Source organism: Pongo pygmaeus, chromosome 9, assembly GCF_028885625.2.
Source record: "Pongo pygmaeus isolate AG05252 chromosome 9, NHGRI_mPonPyg2-v2.0_pri, whole genome shotgun sequence".
Classification (NCBI taxonomy): domain Eukaryota; kingdom Metazoa; phylum Chordata; class Mammalia; order Primates; family Hominidae; genus Pongo; species Pongo pygmaeus.
The window spans coordinates 114010537-114028495 of NC_072382.2; the positions used below are offsets into that span (position 1 = coordinate 114010537).

A 17959-nucleotide genomic window follows, 5' to 3' on the forward strand; every position below is an offset into this window, starting at 1 on the left:
CTTTGGGATATTTTAAAGGCCAAAGGCGACAATCAACTTCTCTTGGGCTCCATGCAAACTACTAAGTAGTGCAGGATAGCTTGCAGACTCAATATTAGATTGCCCTACATTTTTTTTTTTTCCCTTGAGATGGTGTCTTACTCTGTTGCCCAGGCTGGAGTGCAGTGGTGTGATCTCGGCTCACTGCAACCTCTGCCTCCTAGGTTTAAGAGATTCTCCTGCCTCAGCCTCCTGAGTAGCTGAGAATACAGGCACGTGCCACCACGCCCAGCTAATTTTTGTATTTTTAGTAGAGACGGGGTTTCTCTACTACTACCATGTTGGCTGGGCTGGTCTCCAACTCCTGACCTCAAGTGATCCACCTGCCTTGGCCTTTCAAAGTGCTGGGATTACAGGCGTGAGCCACCATGCCCAGCCTGCCCTACATGTTTTTTGATAAAACCATATTTTTCTGAAGCTACATTTTCAGTTTTTGTCATTTGCTATGACATAAAACACGTACCATGGGAAAATCAATATAGAATAGGAAATGAGGGCGGCAGTGTCTAATCCAATTCCAAGGTTTGAGAAGTTGCGCAGTGCCCAACAAGCACACACATCCCATTAGTGAGAAGTTGTGGCTAAGAATGAGATAAATTTTTTTTCTAGTTTATATGCATTATTTTTTCTAGTGGCTACTAAGTTGTTAGGACAGAAATACTTCTTACTTGGGTCTAGCTACTTAATACACAGAACAGTTAGGTATTTCTTTAGGCCTAGGGTTACTGTGAAAAAAAGCATTGAAACATTAAGGGCATGATAAACAGACAAGGTTAGAAACTCCGGGGCTAGGTGATGAGCTGTCATGAAATCTTTCTCATTTCAAGCGCGCAACCTTATATTGTTGCCTTTTCATAGACCCAGGGGTGTGTGTTTATGTGCTTGTGTGGATAACCTGAAAAGGTCGTCTAGATTTTGTAACTGGGAGGGTCCCCAACCTGCCTGACCATTAGGATCACCTGGGGGAACTTTGCAAAAATAGTTCCCTGGCCTCTGCCCAGAGGATTCTAATTCAGTGGGTCTGACATTTGAATCTGAGTTCAAAGATCTCTGCTCCAACTCGCATTCTTTCAGGCAGCCAGGATGGCCCAAATGGAGCCGGCCTGCCCAGATTTGGGGGTCCTAGTTGTTATACGTTGTGCCTGGGGCCAGGCTGTGTGGCTTTTTCGGATCCCCAAGACTGGGAAGGGGCGTGGAGCACGTGTCTGTTGGAATCCTGGGGGAGGTCGGTGCTGGAAGCGCTCATCTCCACCTCCAGTCTGGGTGCGCGGCGTGAGTGACTCGAAAGGAAGACGATTCTTTCCGTAGGAAGCCCCTGCCTGGACAGTCACCACCTCCCAGGCCCAGTGGACTCGGACCCGAGCGTCCTCCGTGAGGGTTTCTGGGGCGTGGCGGCTGAGCGCGGTTCTGGCAGACGCGGCCGGGAGGTGGCAGCAGCGGCCCTCTGGCAGCCACGGTGCGTGCCGGGGGGCGGGGACGCGGGCGGCCCCGGGTGGGCGTGGTCCCTCCTGCGGGCGCCTGGGCTGGCCGGGCGGACACCGGAGAGGGGGAGCCGCGGGGACGCAGCGGCAGATTCGGGGTGCTGGCAGCCGCAGCCCACGCCTCCCAGGGATTGCAGGCCTGGGCGCCGGGGTTGGACCAGTGTCCCGGGCATGGCAAGCCCTGGTTTGGTCTGTACCCATGGTTTGTGGCGGGGCAAGACCTTAAGTTGGGTGACACCGAGGTGAGCCACGGTCCTCGGCACCAGATGAGGAACCACTGTCTCAATAAGGTGTGACATGGAAAATGTGTGTGTCTATGTGTGACTTAAAAATATCTCCTTTGCTGACGTCTGACATTTCACTATTAGAGATGCATTCTTTTGTCCTAAAGATTGGTCTCTATTCAAGGCCCTGGGAGGGAGCAGTGCATTAGAACTTGAACTCTTTAGGGTGAGAATGATTTAATCTCATCTTTGTCGGCAAGGGAAGGGTTAGCCCTCAGTGCTCAAGACACAAAGAGGACTGAAGGCGCATTAATTGGTACTTGCTAATCAAGCCTTAGAGACCAGAGCACTCCCTGGGAAATTTACTTTAGAGAGAAATCTCATTGGCCCTGGAGCAGCCCTGTATCCACTCTGTGAATGTTTTAGAGAGGGTTAATGGGGTACTAGCACAGTATGATTAGTTCAGTTCATTGGATTATCATTTTGTAAAAGAGGCAGCATCTTTACTAGTACCCCAATAAATTATAAAATTATTATCTCCATTTCTGTTCCTTGTACCTTCTTTCTTTGAATTAAGAAAATGGTGTGGTAAGGTACAGTGAACTTTGGAGCCAGAAATTCCTGGCTTGGAGACCACTCTCTGCCATCTGTTGACTGGCTCTGTAATTCTGGAAAACAGCCTTTCTAAACTTCAGTTTTCTCGTCTGTAAAATGGGAAAAATACCGCCTACTTAGATGGTGATTGTGAGCATTAAATTAAATTCTGGAAGGAAAATATCTGGTATTTGTGTACTGATTTCCGGTCTCAGTGCTGTGTGTGTAATGGTTACTGTGAGAGCTTCCCTGCAATCCGAATTTGTGTGTCTCATTCTCAGTGACACCAGTGATGCTGTTAAACAAGGACAATCCGGTTCATGGATTGTGACAACGCCCACTGACATTAAGCGGACCCTGCCGTCAGGTACAGAGGGCACCACAGTGACCAGGAACTACTGTCCTTTCATACCAGGTTTTAGGAGGCTTTACCAGAAGGAATGGAAAATGCTGGTGGGCAGTAAGATTGAAACAGCATTTGAGGGCTGGTTCTGCACAAAACCTTAAATTCTTCAAGGACTTTGACATTTGCTTATTCTTGTAACAAATTAAAACCTATCCTGTGTGTTGGTTAGAGATCTTCAAACTGTAAATACCTTGAGGCAGGAGTGAGGTTTTTATCTTTTAAAGGACAGGCCCCTACTCTCCTACGTAATGAGTTTCTAAAAATGGATGTGAGCACCAATCAATATTTCTCTGGTTGTTAAAGTCAAGAATAAAATGGTATTTTTAAGCTTGCAACTGTGTAGGATGAATTCTGTACACTTTTATTTCCCTCTGTTCTCCTTTCCTATTTGAAAGTTTATTAGTTTGTGGACTTGGGATCAGATTATTCATGCATTATTTTTTGATATTGTATGTCTCTTGGTTCTAGGGTATTTTTGACACATATTCTGTCTTGTAACCATAGTTAAACAATTATTTTAGACCAACTCTCTGTGTGTAATTGGCTTCAACACTCACTGCTAGTCCTTTGACACTGTTTTTTCCATTCTTGAGTAATTTTAAGTCATCACTTGGGCAGTTGAAATATATTTTAAAGTGATTTAAAGAATATGTGAGTGGCAGACATTCTGAGCTCTTTTGATTGTCTGTCTTCAAAAACTAAAACTTATTTGTGAGTAAAATTTTCATCTAAGTGTTTTCCATATCAAAACTCTGTAAGCTGCTGCTCCATTGTAGTAGAGACAAAACGGTCAGCACAATTTTCATCCCTCCCTCCCTCCCTCCCTCCCTTCCCTTCCCCTTCCCCTTCCCCTTCTTTCCTTTCTTCCTTCCTTTTTCTTTTGGTCTGAATGTACATAGAAAACACTTAAAAATTTGCTTGTAATTTAAAAACTTGTCAGGATATTTCTGGATTTGAGTGTCTCTTGGTTACTTTTACCTGGAACCTGGTGAACTGAGTCCATTCCTCTGTTTCCCCTTTCTGTACGTTTTTGGAAAGTTTTCTTTAATTATATCTTTAATTATTGTTTCTCTTTTGATTGTTCTAGATTCTTCTGCAGAAACATAACTCTTAGGCTCAATCTCTATTCCTGGTCTTCCACAGCTATCGTCTTCTTTTTAAAGTACTGTATTTTATTGAATCTAAGCTAGTATTTGTTGTAAGAAGCACTATTATTATATGTACAACTAAGGAAGAAAAAATGCTGCCAATTAAACTGTGACATAATGCCATGATTACAGTCCTGTGAAATTGGTAAGTTGCTCACACCATTCTCTCTCTTATTTTGATAGACTTCATCTATTTTGAGGGACTTGGCAGTTGCTCCTGCCTTTGGTTGCATTGTTTGGCATGTGACAGGCAATTCTTTTTGCATGAGTCTCAGTTACAAAACATAACACAGCTTCTACTTAAAGATACCTTCTTTTCTTGGGTCCTGTCAAGCACTTAGTTTTTCTTTAAAAAAAATAAAAAGAATTGCAGTGGTTGGTCCAATAATAGACATTTGCTTCAGTAATATCAAATTACATCCTGCTGCTTGAATTCCACGCCTTTCTGCATATATAATAACTTCTTGTTTCAATGCCAAACCCTAGTGTAATCTTTTAAAAGACATTTTAAATGGCAATTAAACTCACATGTAATTGCAACAATGTATACAACTCAATTAAAGTGCTAACAACATGAACAGCTGAGACCAAGTTCACCCATGGCCAGGTCTTGATGACCTCACCATGGCAGCTCGCTGGCCCAGGGTGATTTTAAGATGCCAGTGATTGCAAGACTTGGCCTGATTTCATAAGTGATGATGTGGCAGTGCAGACATCTTAGAATTAAGGAAATAGTTTTAATTCTTGGTTCTCTTTCTTGGCATTCTGAAAGTGTTCCTCCAGTTTGCCATCTATAACACTTCCTTAGTTTTCTGCCATGTCCATTCCACTCATTTACTGCTTCCTATATGAATTTTAATTATTGTTTAATAATTTAATTTTCTTGGGAATATCTTTCTCTTATTACAACCAGTTTCCTTTATATCTTTTCTTGGAGTCCATTGGCCAAATTCTCTTTCATAAGCCTGAAGCCTCTAATATTTACCCTGCGACTGTATTCTAGTTAGTAGAATGTGAATGGAGGTGATGTGTGTGACATATAGGACTTCCCCATAAGAGCCTTTAATGAGTTGTCATCTGTTCTCTTTCCCCCCTTCCAGCTGAGTGCCATGAGAGGACAGTGACAACCTTGGGGCCTCATGGTGAAGGTGGCAGAACCTTTGTTAGCCTGGGTGCTCAGGGTGGACAGCTGCTCTTGCCAACCGGGAACATTGGCCTTGAGCTCTTTTGTAAGTGACGGATAAGCTTTTATTGTACTTCAGCCAAGATACAAACATTGGATGTATTTGTACAGCAGCTAAAGGTACTCTGATAATATGTATTCTGAAATCACCATGTACCCTAAAATATTTTAACAAAATTCTTGCAATATTTGTATGGGAACTGCTGGATTTTGCTTTCTTAACCAATTTGCTGTAGCTACTGAAAAAAGAGAATAACTTGGACAATGAAACGATCTCAAATGAGGTAATAAAATCATTACTGAATTTTAACAGTCCCATCATTTCTGCCAAAAAAAAGAAGCAGCTTTAGAATACCATTATTCTCCAGTGGGTGTGTGCTGGTCTGATTTGCTCAGACTTTTGCAGAGGGAAGAACACTTACAAGTAGTAAGGGGCTGAAGTCTGAGTGGATCATATGTGAATATTGTTTAATATTGTTTTGGATGACATATTTTTTAAAACTCCACTCTTTTAGCTAACTGCTTTCTCTTGATATCCTAAAAGTTTTGCTTCACTGTTTATTTTAAAAGAATCACAACTAGGTCTAACATAAACAAGGGAGCCGGCCCCCCATCACACTTTTGTAAGAACCTAAAATGTCATCTCACATGCCAGTCTTTGAAGCTTATCCTGATATCAGTTTAACTCAGCTTGTTTTCTATATCTATATATCTATATGTATTTGTGTGTGTGTGTATATATATATGTGTATATATATATATACGTATATATGTGTATATATATACGTATATATGTGTATATATACGTATATATGTGTATATATACGTATATATGTGTATATATACGTATATATGTGTATATATATACGTATATGTATATATACATATATGTGTATATATATACGTATATATACGTGTGTATATATGTGTATATATATACGTATATATACGTGTGTATATATGTGTATATATGTATGTGTGTATATATATCTGAAAACCATATATATATACACGTATATATACACACATATACACGTGTATATACACGTATATATATATATACGTATATATACGTGTGTATATATATGGTTTTCAGATATACACGCGTATATATGTGTATATATACGCGCGTATATATGTGTATATATACGCGCGTATATATGTGTATATATACGCGCGTATATATGTGTATATATACGCGCGTATATATGTGTATATATACGCGCGTATATATGTGTATATATACGCGCGTATATATGTGTATATATACGCGCGTATATATGTGTATATAACGCGCGTATATATGTGTATATATACGCGCGTATATATGTGTATATATACGCGCGTATATATATATATGGTTTTCAGTTTCAATTTCATACGGCCATATTATGTTTTTATATTATAAATGCCAATTTTAAAACATTTTCTTCTGGTTTCTATAGTAAGTTATCTTCAGAACTGTGCTCTTTTTCTTAGTCTTCTGGGTGATGCTCTGTTTCCCTTATTCTCTTATGGTGAATGCTGTTTTTCCATAGGCCTCATGAGGGTTCCCTCCCCTATATCCCCTCTTCCCGCCTGGCACATTGTTTACTTTTAAGCAAGTAGAGCTCCATGGAGCCTTGGTGCTTGCTTGCTAAAAAAGGAAGTGTAGACTGTGTGGATTGTCCTTGGCTTTGCTCACTGCCCTATTCCTAGGTCTGTAGCTGAAGGGCAGTTGTGCACAGCTCCCCAGAATTGAAGGGCATTCATCTTGTGCAGCCCTGCTGAACTGGTGTGGGATCTCCCCCTACCTCTTCTGCCTCTTCTCTAACAACCAGAACTGATGGGGGATGTGAAAATCTTACTCTCCAGCACAAACTACCTTTGTGCTTCCTGTAAGGCATGCTGTGTGGAAAAAATGCCTTCCAAAACATGACGTGCCATTGCTAATCCTCTTCCCCTTCCTGCTCTGTGGTTTCCCAGTAATTGCATTCTATGAATGGATGTAGATAGAGGGAGAGGGAATAGTTCTCTGGCTCCTCCAAAGAGTAGCAGTCATAATAGAGAGCCAGGTTTTCATTTGGCTTGGTCCTCGGTCTCTGAACTGGGGGTAGACAGTAGGAGAGAAAGAAAATGTCTATCATCTTTCGAGACGATTATGCTGTTCTGTTTTCTAAGGCGAAGCATGGACTGTTTGTCTCAATGCAGCTCGGCTTTAGCAGCTTTATTTAGTTAGTAGGAATTCCTTCTAGATTCTGGTAACAGGTTGTTAGTCTTCATTTTCATTACTGTTGTGAGTTTTTGTCATTTTTCTGTATAATAAATAATTTAGGGAGAAGTTTGGAGATACTTTGTCAGGAACTTCTAGCCAAATGCCGTTTTAAACTCTAAGTGGACCTGATTTTATTTTACTTAAAAAAATTAGGTCTGGGAATGAGTTCAGTTTACTTATTCGTCATGTTCTGTTTGCCTTAAACCACTTATGAAGTGTCCATGGGCTCCAAGTTTGCCTTCCAATGCTTTTCTAAATCTCATTGCTGCCTGCACCTTTGGAGGAGGCAGGGTGAGTGAGACCTTTTTTGGTAGCTCGTACCCATGCCAAGCAGTCATCAGATGGTGGGTAATTTCTTTTACCTAGGGTCTCATTCAAGGTTCTTTGGTTGTTAATAATAGAAACCAACTACAGCCAGTTGTGGGGTAGGGGGATGTGGGAAGGGGAAGGAGTACATTGTGATACTGGGATATCTTACAAGATCCCAGGACAATTGGGCCTTTTAAGAGGTGAGACTGGGAGCTCTGAAGCTGTTAGGAGCCCATAGTTCTTGTTCATTCTTTTCCTCTGCATCCATGTAAAAGAAACATTAATTGCAAACAAATTCCTGTACAGGGTATACATGTGACTTTGCTCCTCACGTGCGTGGTGTAAAATGGATGCCCCATAGCTCCTGAGTTTTCTTCTTGTTTATCCAAGTAACCAGCTCAGATTAACTAGATGCCTCTAAGTTCTAATTTCAGACTCCCAGGGAGAGAGAGAATTGGATGGGCTTGGGTCACGTGACCACTCTAGTCCAGTCGATATGGATGTCTGTCTGTGTATGAGACGGTACAAGCATGACTACTGGCAGTTGTCAGAGAAAGGGGCTTATCGTGAACTTGGTAAGTCCCTGCCACTCTTGGCTTTTGGAATCAAACCCCCTAGACCCAATCCTAAGGGGAGCAGGAGTTCCTGGCCATGTGTTCCTTGGGCAGAGTGGAGCACTCATCTTCCCATTGTGTTGTGCGGTCTTGGGGGGCTCTCGTGAAGAACTGTTGAGTAATTTATAAGACCGCACACCTGCATCTCCAGCTGACTCCCATTACATTTTCCTTGGCCTTGTTCCCACTCCTCTCTAATCAGAAAGACTCTTTAATGAGAGATCCCCATTTTGCAAACTTTCTTTCTAGCAGAGACATTATTTGGAAACCAAAGTCTTCCTTCAGTTCCAAAGCAGGACCAATCAAAGTGGACGTGGCCCTTCTGCCACCGTTACTTTTTTCTATGCAGGTAGAAATGGAAATAGGTTTTTCATAGATACATGCAATGGCATTCCGCTGAAGTTAGCAATGTAGGGAGAGCACTGGCCTAGGGGTCAGAAGTTCAGATTTTGTTCTTGACACTGCCTTTCATGTAAAACTTCAAGACTTTGGGCAATTTTACAAATCAACCCAAATATCAGTTTTTAAATTAGTAAAATGGGGATAATATTTTCTTTGTTTATCATCTTATCAAGTGCTTTAAATATGATCAAATTTCTATAAATATAAGACATTCTTTATTACATGCCTTTGCATGGACTATTCATCACTTTCTAACAAAATTCCAATGGTTAATAGAGATATGAGGTTTGACAGCAGCAGGAGAGGTGGGACCATAGAAAGAGTGATTAAGTAATCCATCGAATCATATAAGGTAAGTTAGAGGCAGAGCTGGGGTTAAGGCTTAAACACAGGTCTTCTCCAGGTCCCTGTTTTTTCCAGCAGACCCTCCTGTCTCAGTTTGCAGTTGGCCCATCCTGATCTGACATCAAAGAAGAGACTCCATGTTGAGATCCAACCACAGTGCTAGGCCCTGCCCACATGATAAATGTCTGTGCGTATCCTGGACAAGACTTTTAGTTAAAAGTGCAGACTGCTTTGTAAATCTCTACACCTGGGAGATCAGACCTGTTGGCGTTTTCTCCTCTTCCTGCAGTGTGTCACGTACCATGGTGGGTGGAGGAGGAGGTGAGAAGAACTGCAGTAGGCAGGGACTCAGCAGAAGTAAGGCAGGTCCAGGGGGTGATTTTCTCCTCTGTGCCTTCTGCGGACTTTGTGGGATGAAATAGGGTTAAACTAAATAACAAAACCTGAAGAAATGAGGCCTCACTTCCTTTGGTTTTGAAGCAGCAGAGGAAATGTGACAGGAAAAGCAAAAAGAGTAGGTACCACTGTTAGAGCACGTTTTAGTTTGCAAGGGTGTTCATGGGTGCCGGACCACTGATCTTCACAAGCAACCCCGTGGGCTGGATTTTGTTATTGTCACTGTAATCTGGACAAGTATCTGAATAACAAGTCCAGCTAAGGTTAAGAACCACTGCTCTCTGCTTTCCCCAAATTCATGGCAGGGGACCAGTTGCCTTCTGACCTATTGCTTCTCAAACTTTAATGTGCATAAGAAATACCCGTGGCTGTTGTTAAACATCAGATTCTGAACCAGGAGGTCTGGGAGGGCCTGAGATTCTGCATTTCTAATCAGCGACCAGGTGGTGCTGCTGGTCCTGGAACTACCTTTGAACAGCAACACCTCCCTGATACTGACCACCTGCAGGGCTGGGTGTCACCTGACCCAGGATCCCCAGCTGTGCTCAGGTGGACTCTCCCCTTTCCACATGGACCCCCTGCCTTTCTCCCCACCCTCTTTGTATTAGGGTTCTCCAAGGGTCCCATGACAGGCCTTCTGCAAGATGGGGAATGAGAAAAGTTGGTAACTTGGCTCAGTCCAAATCTGAAATCTCAAAACCAGGAATGAGCAGGCAGGTGAGCCCACAGCGCAGCCCCAAGTCTGAGGCTGAAGACCTGAGAGCCCCCGGCAGGCTGATGGTGCAAGTCCCAGAGTCAGAGGCCAAAGGACTGGCGTCTGATTCCAAGGGCAGGAGGAGAGAAAGCAAAGCATCCCGTGTGGGAAAGGAGAGAGGGAGGGGCTGGGGTGGCGGAGAGGAAACTCAGTAAGGTGAATATGCCCCCCTCCTCTGCCTGCTTTGCTCTGGCCAGGCTGGCAGCCGACTGGATGGTGTCCTCCCCCTTGAGGGTGGGTCTTCCTCTCCCAGTCCACTAACTCCCAAGTTCACATCGTCTGAAAACACCCCCACAGACACACCCAGAAACAATGCTTCACCAGCCACCTCGGCCTCTCTCAGTCCAGTCAAGTGGACAACTGATATTCACACTCACACTCCCCAGCCACACTGGTGTGGGACTCCACCCATTTGTGTGGTTGCACCCTGAGCCGCGGTGCCCCTTCCCTCCCACGACTGGATTTGCTCCTGTGGCTCCCAGACTGAGTTTCCTTCCAGCACTGCTTCTGGTGCCAGGGCCGGTGCCTTCCAGTTGCCCCATTTGTCGATGTCAGCCCAGTTCTAAGGTCTGCCAAGGCAGGAGGGAGGCTGTGCTGTGAAGACCAGAAAGTCTGGTGTTTGGGATCAGAAGATTTGAGTCCTGCTCTGCTATTTCCTGGCTGTATGACCTTGAGCAAAAGTTACCTGACCTCCCTAAGCCTTAGTCTCCTCACATGTAAAGGGATGAAGATTGCTGCCTTATAGGTTTACTGTGAGATTAAATTAGATGACGTAGGTAAGGTGCCCACATCAGAGACTAGTATGCTCAATAAGCAATCATTCTATTATCGAGGAGGTTGGAACTAAGCATTTATTGAATATCCAGTGTGTGCTGTACGTGGCACTAAGTGATTTATAGATATCATCTCATTTGAGCCACAGAACAACCCTGCAAGGTACACATGATTTTCTCTATGGTACCGGTTAGGTAATTGAAATCAGAAAGAGTAATGACTCACCCAGGAATGCACAGCAAGCAGGCTCTAGGACCAGAACTTGCATTCCTATTTGTTGAACTTTGAAACCTTTTGCAGGTTTCTTTTCTTTTCTTTTCTTTTTTTTTGAGATGGAGTCTCACTCTGATGGCTGGAGTGCAGTGGTGCCATCTCAGCTCACTGCAACCTCCACCTCCCAGGTTCAAGCGATTCTCCTGCCTCAGCCTCCAAAGTAGCTGGGACTATAAGTGCATGCCACCATGCCTGGATAATTTTTGTATTTTTAGTAGAGATGGGGTTTTACTATGTTGGCCAGGCTGGTCTCGAACTCCTGACTTCAAGTGATCCACCTGCCTTGGCTTCCCAAAGTGCTGAGATTACAGGCATGTGGGCCCCTTTTGCAGGTTTCTTTGACAGAGTTATTGCTGGTTTGACAGAGAAGAGGGGCTCAATGAACGCTTGTCTTCTTAGATGTTTAGGAGAGGGAAAGCAGCACCCAGAGGGCTGAAAGGCAGCCTTGCTGCTCTCCATTTGCCTTTGGAGGACAGACTGGCAGACAGGAACAGGCAGGTTAGAGATGAACAGCCAGGTCAGAAAGTGACTTTGATGGGAGACACTAACAAATGCTGCCTGTCTAGCCCCTGCCCTGTGAGCGAGGGAATGTGGGGCCTGCAGGAACTATAGGCTTTTGCATCTTCCTCAAGAGCAAAAAGCAATTTTTTTTTTGTGCCCTAGTGGGTCAAGAAGGAGCTGGTGGCAGCAGGGTGAGTAGAGTGGTTGGGGAATGAATGAGATTTCCCTATGGTTGAGGCGTGGGATGGAACGGGCACACCAGCAGGCTCCTACCGACTCTCCATGCAAAAGAGTCCTGAGGGGCCCAAGCTCACCCATCTCATCATCTGCCAGACCCAGGCACTGCCTATCATGAGTCTCTGCCTTTGCTGCCTGTGGCACTAGGTTGTTGATGTGTAATGTAAATCGTGCCTCTAGTAAAGCAGCCTGACAGCGAGGAGCATGCTGATGAGAATGTGGAAGTGAACTGGGGAGGCTGCAGGGAGCTGGCAGCTCGAAGTCCCAAATAATGGGCTGTGGGGCTTGTCTGGTCCCTTGCAGTGGACTCTTGCCCATCCCAGGCCTTGCTCAGTGGGATGAGGAAACCATAGGGTGAGGGATGGAGACTGAGGTTAGAGACCTTACACACGGCTGTCCCAGAGACTGGTTACTTAGCCCACTGTCCCCTCCAACCAGGCAAGCTGTGGCACAGTACCCAACATGCTCCTCAGAACGATGGCAGCATTGCCATGTGCTACTGTGCAGTAGGAGGACAGTGACGCTTTTTGCACTGCCCTTTCACACCTCTTATCGCAGGCATTAAGATGAATCCATTTCATGGAGGAAGAGACGGAGCCAAGAGAAACTCAGCCAAAGTCTCCTGGCTTCCCAGTGACGGTGTTGGCCCTGTCTTACCGGGTGGGAAACAGCACTCCACCTTACTTTATACCAGCTCTTGTAGCTCTAAAGCTTGTAGCTGTCTATCTTGAAAAATTTGCAGATTTTACACAATTACAGGGGAAAAAAAAGAACTGTGACGTATGCTTCTTTATTTATATAGCTAGATTCATACATTTGTGATAGTTCTATTATGTCTCCCAGTTACCAAAATTCTTTTTATCAGAGACTGGGGAGTAAGGGCTTTGCAGAAGAAGAGTCCTCTCCCCTCATCCTTATAACTGCTAAATTGAGATCCTCTAATTCACTTAAAGCTTTATTTATTTTTAACTTTTCATTTTGAATTAATTTCAGTTTTTTAAAAAAAGTTGCAAAAATAGTACAAAGAATTTCCATACACTCTTTAACCCAGATTCCCCCAAATGTTACCATCTTATATAACTTAGAGTGTAATGATCAAAATCAGGAAATTAACATTGATAAGATACTATGATATAATCTGTAGCCCTAATTCGAGTTTTGCCAGTTTTCCCAATACTGCCCTTTTCTCGGTCCAGGATCCAGCCTAGGGCCACACGTTGCCTTTAGCTCTTATGTCCCTTTAGTCTCCTATAATCTGGGATAGTTCTTTAATTTTTCTTTGTCTCATATTACCTTGACATTTTTGAAAAATACTGCCCAGTTATCATCTAGAATGTCCTTAATTTGAGTTTATGTGGTGTTTCTTTGAGATCTAAATCCAGGTCATACATTTTTGGCAAGAATGTCACAGAAGTGATGTTGTATCTTTCCCAGAGCATCATATTAAGGAGCACATCATCGATTTGTTTTATTATTCATGATAACTTTGACTTCCTGTTTAAGGCGGGGACTGCCAGATTTCTCTACCATAAAGGTACTACTTTTACTTTAGTAAAGCATTTTGTGGAGAGATACTTTCTAGATATCCTGTTTCTCATCATATTCTGCCCTCTGATTTTAGGATTGTTTAATAATTCAACCTGAAATAATTATTTATTTTTATTTTATTTATTTATTTGTTTTGAGACAGGGTCTCACTTTGTCATCCAGGCTGGAGTGCAGCGGTGCAATCGCAGCTCACTGTAGCCTCGACCTCCTGTGCTCAAGCGATCCTCTTACCTCAGCCCCCCAAGTAGCTGGGACAGCCAGGCCCACACTTGGCTAATTTTTTTTTTTTTTGTATTTTTTTTAGAGACAGGGTTTCATCATGCTGCCCAGGCTGGTCTCAAACTCCTGAGCTGAAGTGATCCACCCACCTTGGCCTCCTAAAGTGCTAGGATTATAGGCATGAGCCACTGTGCCTGGCCTGAAATAATTATTACTGTGGAATTTAATTCATATATAAATATAAAGACAAATATAGGTATAAAGCAAAACTAACAGAACTTTGTAGATTGTATCACTTCTTACATCTGGAACACTATTTGCTTGGTTCTTTTCATATTTTGGTCTCATTTAGTCAGTTGTTAAGTACATAAAATGTTGAACGTCACATCTTTGCCACTGTGTTTACTTTCAAGAGTGACAATATTTCAGCTGCTGCCTGATCATTCCATCTGATTCATTCCTGTCTTTCAGAGCAAACAGCCCCACTGGAGCTCAGCACTGCCTTCTAAATTTGATCTGAACTTAAGCTCTGTCTCCTCTATTTAGGCTGAAGATATGTGGTATTGCTCTGTGTGCCCCAGCAATTCTAATTTCCACTCAGGACCAGGCTTTTCTTGGTTCAATGACTCAGCATTTTACAATCTGACATTTTAAGAGAAGCACTTTGTTATTAAACTGAAGCCGTATATTAAAGTTAAACCCCGAAGCAAGCATGGGTCCAACAAAGGTTAGACAAAGATAAGACAATTTGTCATACCTACCAGCCTGCAGTGCACAGCAGGAATGAAATGAGATTCCTAAACCCGAGCAGACTGGGGCCTTTGACTTCTAATTTTAATGTGAAGAAACTCTCCTCTGAGGTGACTGTCACTCTGGAATCCAACAGACCCTCTCCTGGCTGCATTGATAGACTTTGCAGAGGAGTTCTGTGCTCTAGATCTGAGGCCCTGGTTAGGACAGAGTATTTTAAGTGTGTTTAAAAGTTGAGCCAGGTGCGGTGGCTCATGCCTGTAATCCTAGCACTTTGGGAGGCTGAGGCGGGTGGATCACCTGAGGTCAGGAGTTTGAGACCAGCCTGGCCAACATGGTGAAACCCTGTCTCTACTAAAAAAACAAAATTAGATGGGCGTGGTGGTGTGTGCCCACAATCCCAGCTACTCGGGAGGCTGAGGCAGGAGAATCGCTTGAACCCGGGGGGCGGGGGTTGCAGTGAGCCAACATCATGCCACTGCACTCCAGCATGTGACAGAGTGAGACTCTGTCTCAAAAAAAAAAAAAAAAAAAAAAAAAAAAAGGTTGAACTTTGAAATTGGGAAAGTTATAAATTACAAGTGAGTTGTTAATGATTTTTGTTTTGTACTGAAGAAGAATTGATGAAATAGAAAAGAAAGTCTAAAGAAAGCCTTCCTATATGAGCATCGAGAGGGCAGGCTGTCCATCGAGTGATGGTTCTTCCTGCATCATGTATTTCAGGTGTACAGAATTGTTGATGTCTTCCCTGCCGGCAGAAGTCCTGACCAGGAGGGATGGCCATTTGAGTACATCCCTTTTTTGTCTGTGTTCTACCTATACAATAGTAGTGATCCAGGGCAGTTTTCTTTGTTAGCCTTGCTATGTCTTGCTCTTCCTGAGTATGGGAGGAGAGGAAGAGCTAATTACAAGGAGAAAAGGAGAGGAGAGGGACATGAATGCCAAACAGGGGGAGAAAGTAAGGGAAATGCAGCTATTTTCTGTCTCTGTCCCTTTCCAATATCCTACCATCTAATTCCTGATACTTTAGGTCCTCTGAATCCTCCAGTGAGGCCCTAGTGCCCCTGGAGATTCAGGCCCACCTCTCCTAGCCCACTGCAAACTTGTTTGTCCCTTACCAAGCAGTCTTAAAGCCAACCCACAGCCCTCAGGCCCTCTCTTCCACAAGCTTGCCAGAGCTCTCTGCTCTTACCTAGAATCTGCATCATTTACTGATTCATCCAGCAGTCATTTATTGTTGCCTATTCTAAGCCAGTCTAGGGGTTGTGCTAAGTACTGGATATATTAAAAAAAACCTAGACATGATTCTTACCCTTGGGGCACTCCTGGTTTAGTGGGGGGATGAGTTTTTAAGTAGATAATCATAATGCAATAATAAGATAGCATTCACTAAGTACCATGTATCCTTTCAAAACCGCTCTACTCATTTGATGCTCGTGATCACCATAAGAAGCAGGTGCTGTTTTATATAGTTTGCTGCAGATGAGGCACAGAGAGGTTAAATAATTTACCTAAGGTCATACAGCTGATAAGTGGAAGAGCTGAGATTTGAAGCCAGATGTGCTGGCTCCAGATGTCAGGCTTATGACTGGCGTGCTTTACTGCCTTGAAGTGGGTCAAGCATGGTAGTGGGCACCCCAAGTGTTACAGGCATATGGGGCAGGGCCTGATGGAGGTGTTGGGGTGGTTGAGGGAGTTCTGGGTCTGGTGATGTGTAGGAGGTAGCTTGGTGGGGGCCTGGGCAGCTGAAGTTTCCTTCCCTCCCTTCTTTGTTTTTCCTGCCTTCAATATTTCCTGAGCATGTGTTATGTGCTGGGCAGGCTGCTAGGTACTGGGGACCAAGGATGGGCTTAATGTAGCCTGGGAGAGCCTTGTACACACCCTACTTGCGAGAGCCACGTGGTCAGTGTTCTACTAGCAGCATGGACATGAGTGGCTGCGGGAGCAGTGTGGAGGACTTCCTGGAAGAGGTGAGGAGCCCATCCTGTGGGAAGAAGGGGAAAGTTGTACTTGGTATGGCTGCTCCAAGATGCTTAAGTATAGATTTTTTATTTTTAATTTTTTGAGATGGAGTCTCGCTCTGTCACCCAGGTTGGAGTGCAGTGGCGTGATCTTGGCTCACCGCAACCTCCGCCTCCTGCGTTAAGCAATTCTCCCTGCCTCAGCCTCCCAAGTGGTTGGGATTACAGGTGCCTGCCACCACGCCCAGTTAATTTTTTGTATTTTTAGTAGAGATGGGGTTTTGCCATATTGGCCAGGCTGGTCTCAAACTCCTGACCGCAGATGATCCGCCCATCTCAGCCTCCCAAACTGCTGGGATTACAGGCATGAGCCACCGTGCCCAGCCAAGTATAGATATTTAATCAAGTCAGTTGAGCTCTGAGTTCCTGTTAGTCAAGGTTGGTGAGAAGTCTAAAAACCAGTCATTACTTGGGGCACCCCCCTGACAAGGTTTTCCAGGAACCCCACAACGGATGTGGGTCTTGGTCTGTGGTTTCCACTCTGCAGGGATCTGAGACCGCTCTTGAAAGCTGCTCTTCCACCATCTGTCTAGCACTGTGGCACCTCCTGAACCCATCTTGCCTCACAGCCCTGTCTAGACCAGCCTGGTCTCTTGGACAGCTTTGGGGGTGGCACCAGTCTCACCACGCCTCTCTGTAGCTCCCAAGGCTTGGTGGCTTCATTTCACTCGGCCCCATGCAGCCAGCAGCCTGTACAATCTGAGCCCTCACCAACAGGCTGCCCTGGAGCCCACCCTCCTTTCTCCTCATTTGAACTGAAATATAGAACCGTATTGACCACCCTCTGGTGACTGGGGAGCCTAGACCTTAGGAACAGTTCTTAATTCTTATGAGCAGGAAACATTCCTTTCCAGGGACTCTGGAGAAACAAGATATTGAGTAATTTCCCAATAACTGTAACAAGAGCATTCCAGGCAGAGCAGGCAGCGTGTGCGTCCCTGTGCTGGGTCTCTTGGGAGTCCTTGCGCAGGGATATAGGCTGTCACTGGGGGATCAAGGGGAGAGGGTGGTTGGGGCAGCTGGTGGAGGCCTTGAAGGCTCAGCTGGTGGGAAAAAATCCAGCATTTACCTGAAGCAGGGCACTGATGTGACCAGATCTGGAGCTTAGGCAGATTGGGGTAACTCTGAGTCTGTGTGTGTGTGCACGTGCGTGTGCGTACACGCTCACATCTGTGCACAGCCATGTAACAAAACTCAACTGAGAATGACCTAACCTACTGTATGATTTCCTCCAGGGTAGGCCCTGGGATTGGTGTTGTCCTGGTCCCTTCTGGAATGATGTGCCGTGTGGGACTACACAGCCCGTGGGCCTGCAGCAAGGTGCTTGTCCCGTTTCACCTTGGCTTTTATTCCAGGCAAAGCCAAGAGCAGGGTGGAGAGATGATAGCCCATGTCCCAAGGGATAGGTGGGCAGTGAAGACCAGTCAGAGCAGTGACAATGTTAATTTTGTATTTTCATCCTTGGGAAACCAAAAAGGACGGACCTT

At 44.4% G+C, this 17959-nt stretch overlaps 1 long non-coding RNA gene across 1 annotated transcript; it reads left to right on the forward strand.

Moving 5' to 3' along the window:
- Positions 1–1569: 1569 nt before the first annotated feature.
- LOC134740339 (uncharacterized) lies at positions 1570–5261 on the forward strand. Its single transcript, XR_010127737.1, has 4 exons — positions 1570–1810; positions 2620–2705; positions 3832–4037; positions 4993–5261. It is a non-coding gene; the product is annotated as an uncharacterized LOC134740339 (long non-coding RNA).
- The last annotated feature ends 12698 nt before the right edge of the window (positions 5262–17959 follow it).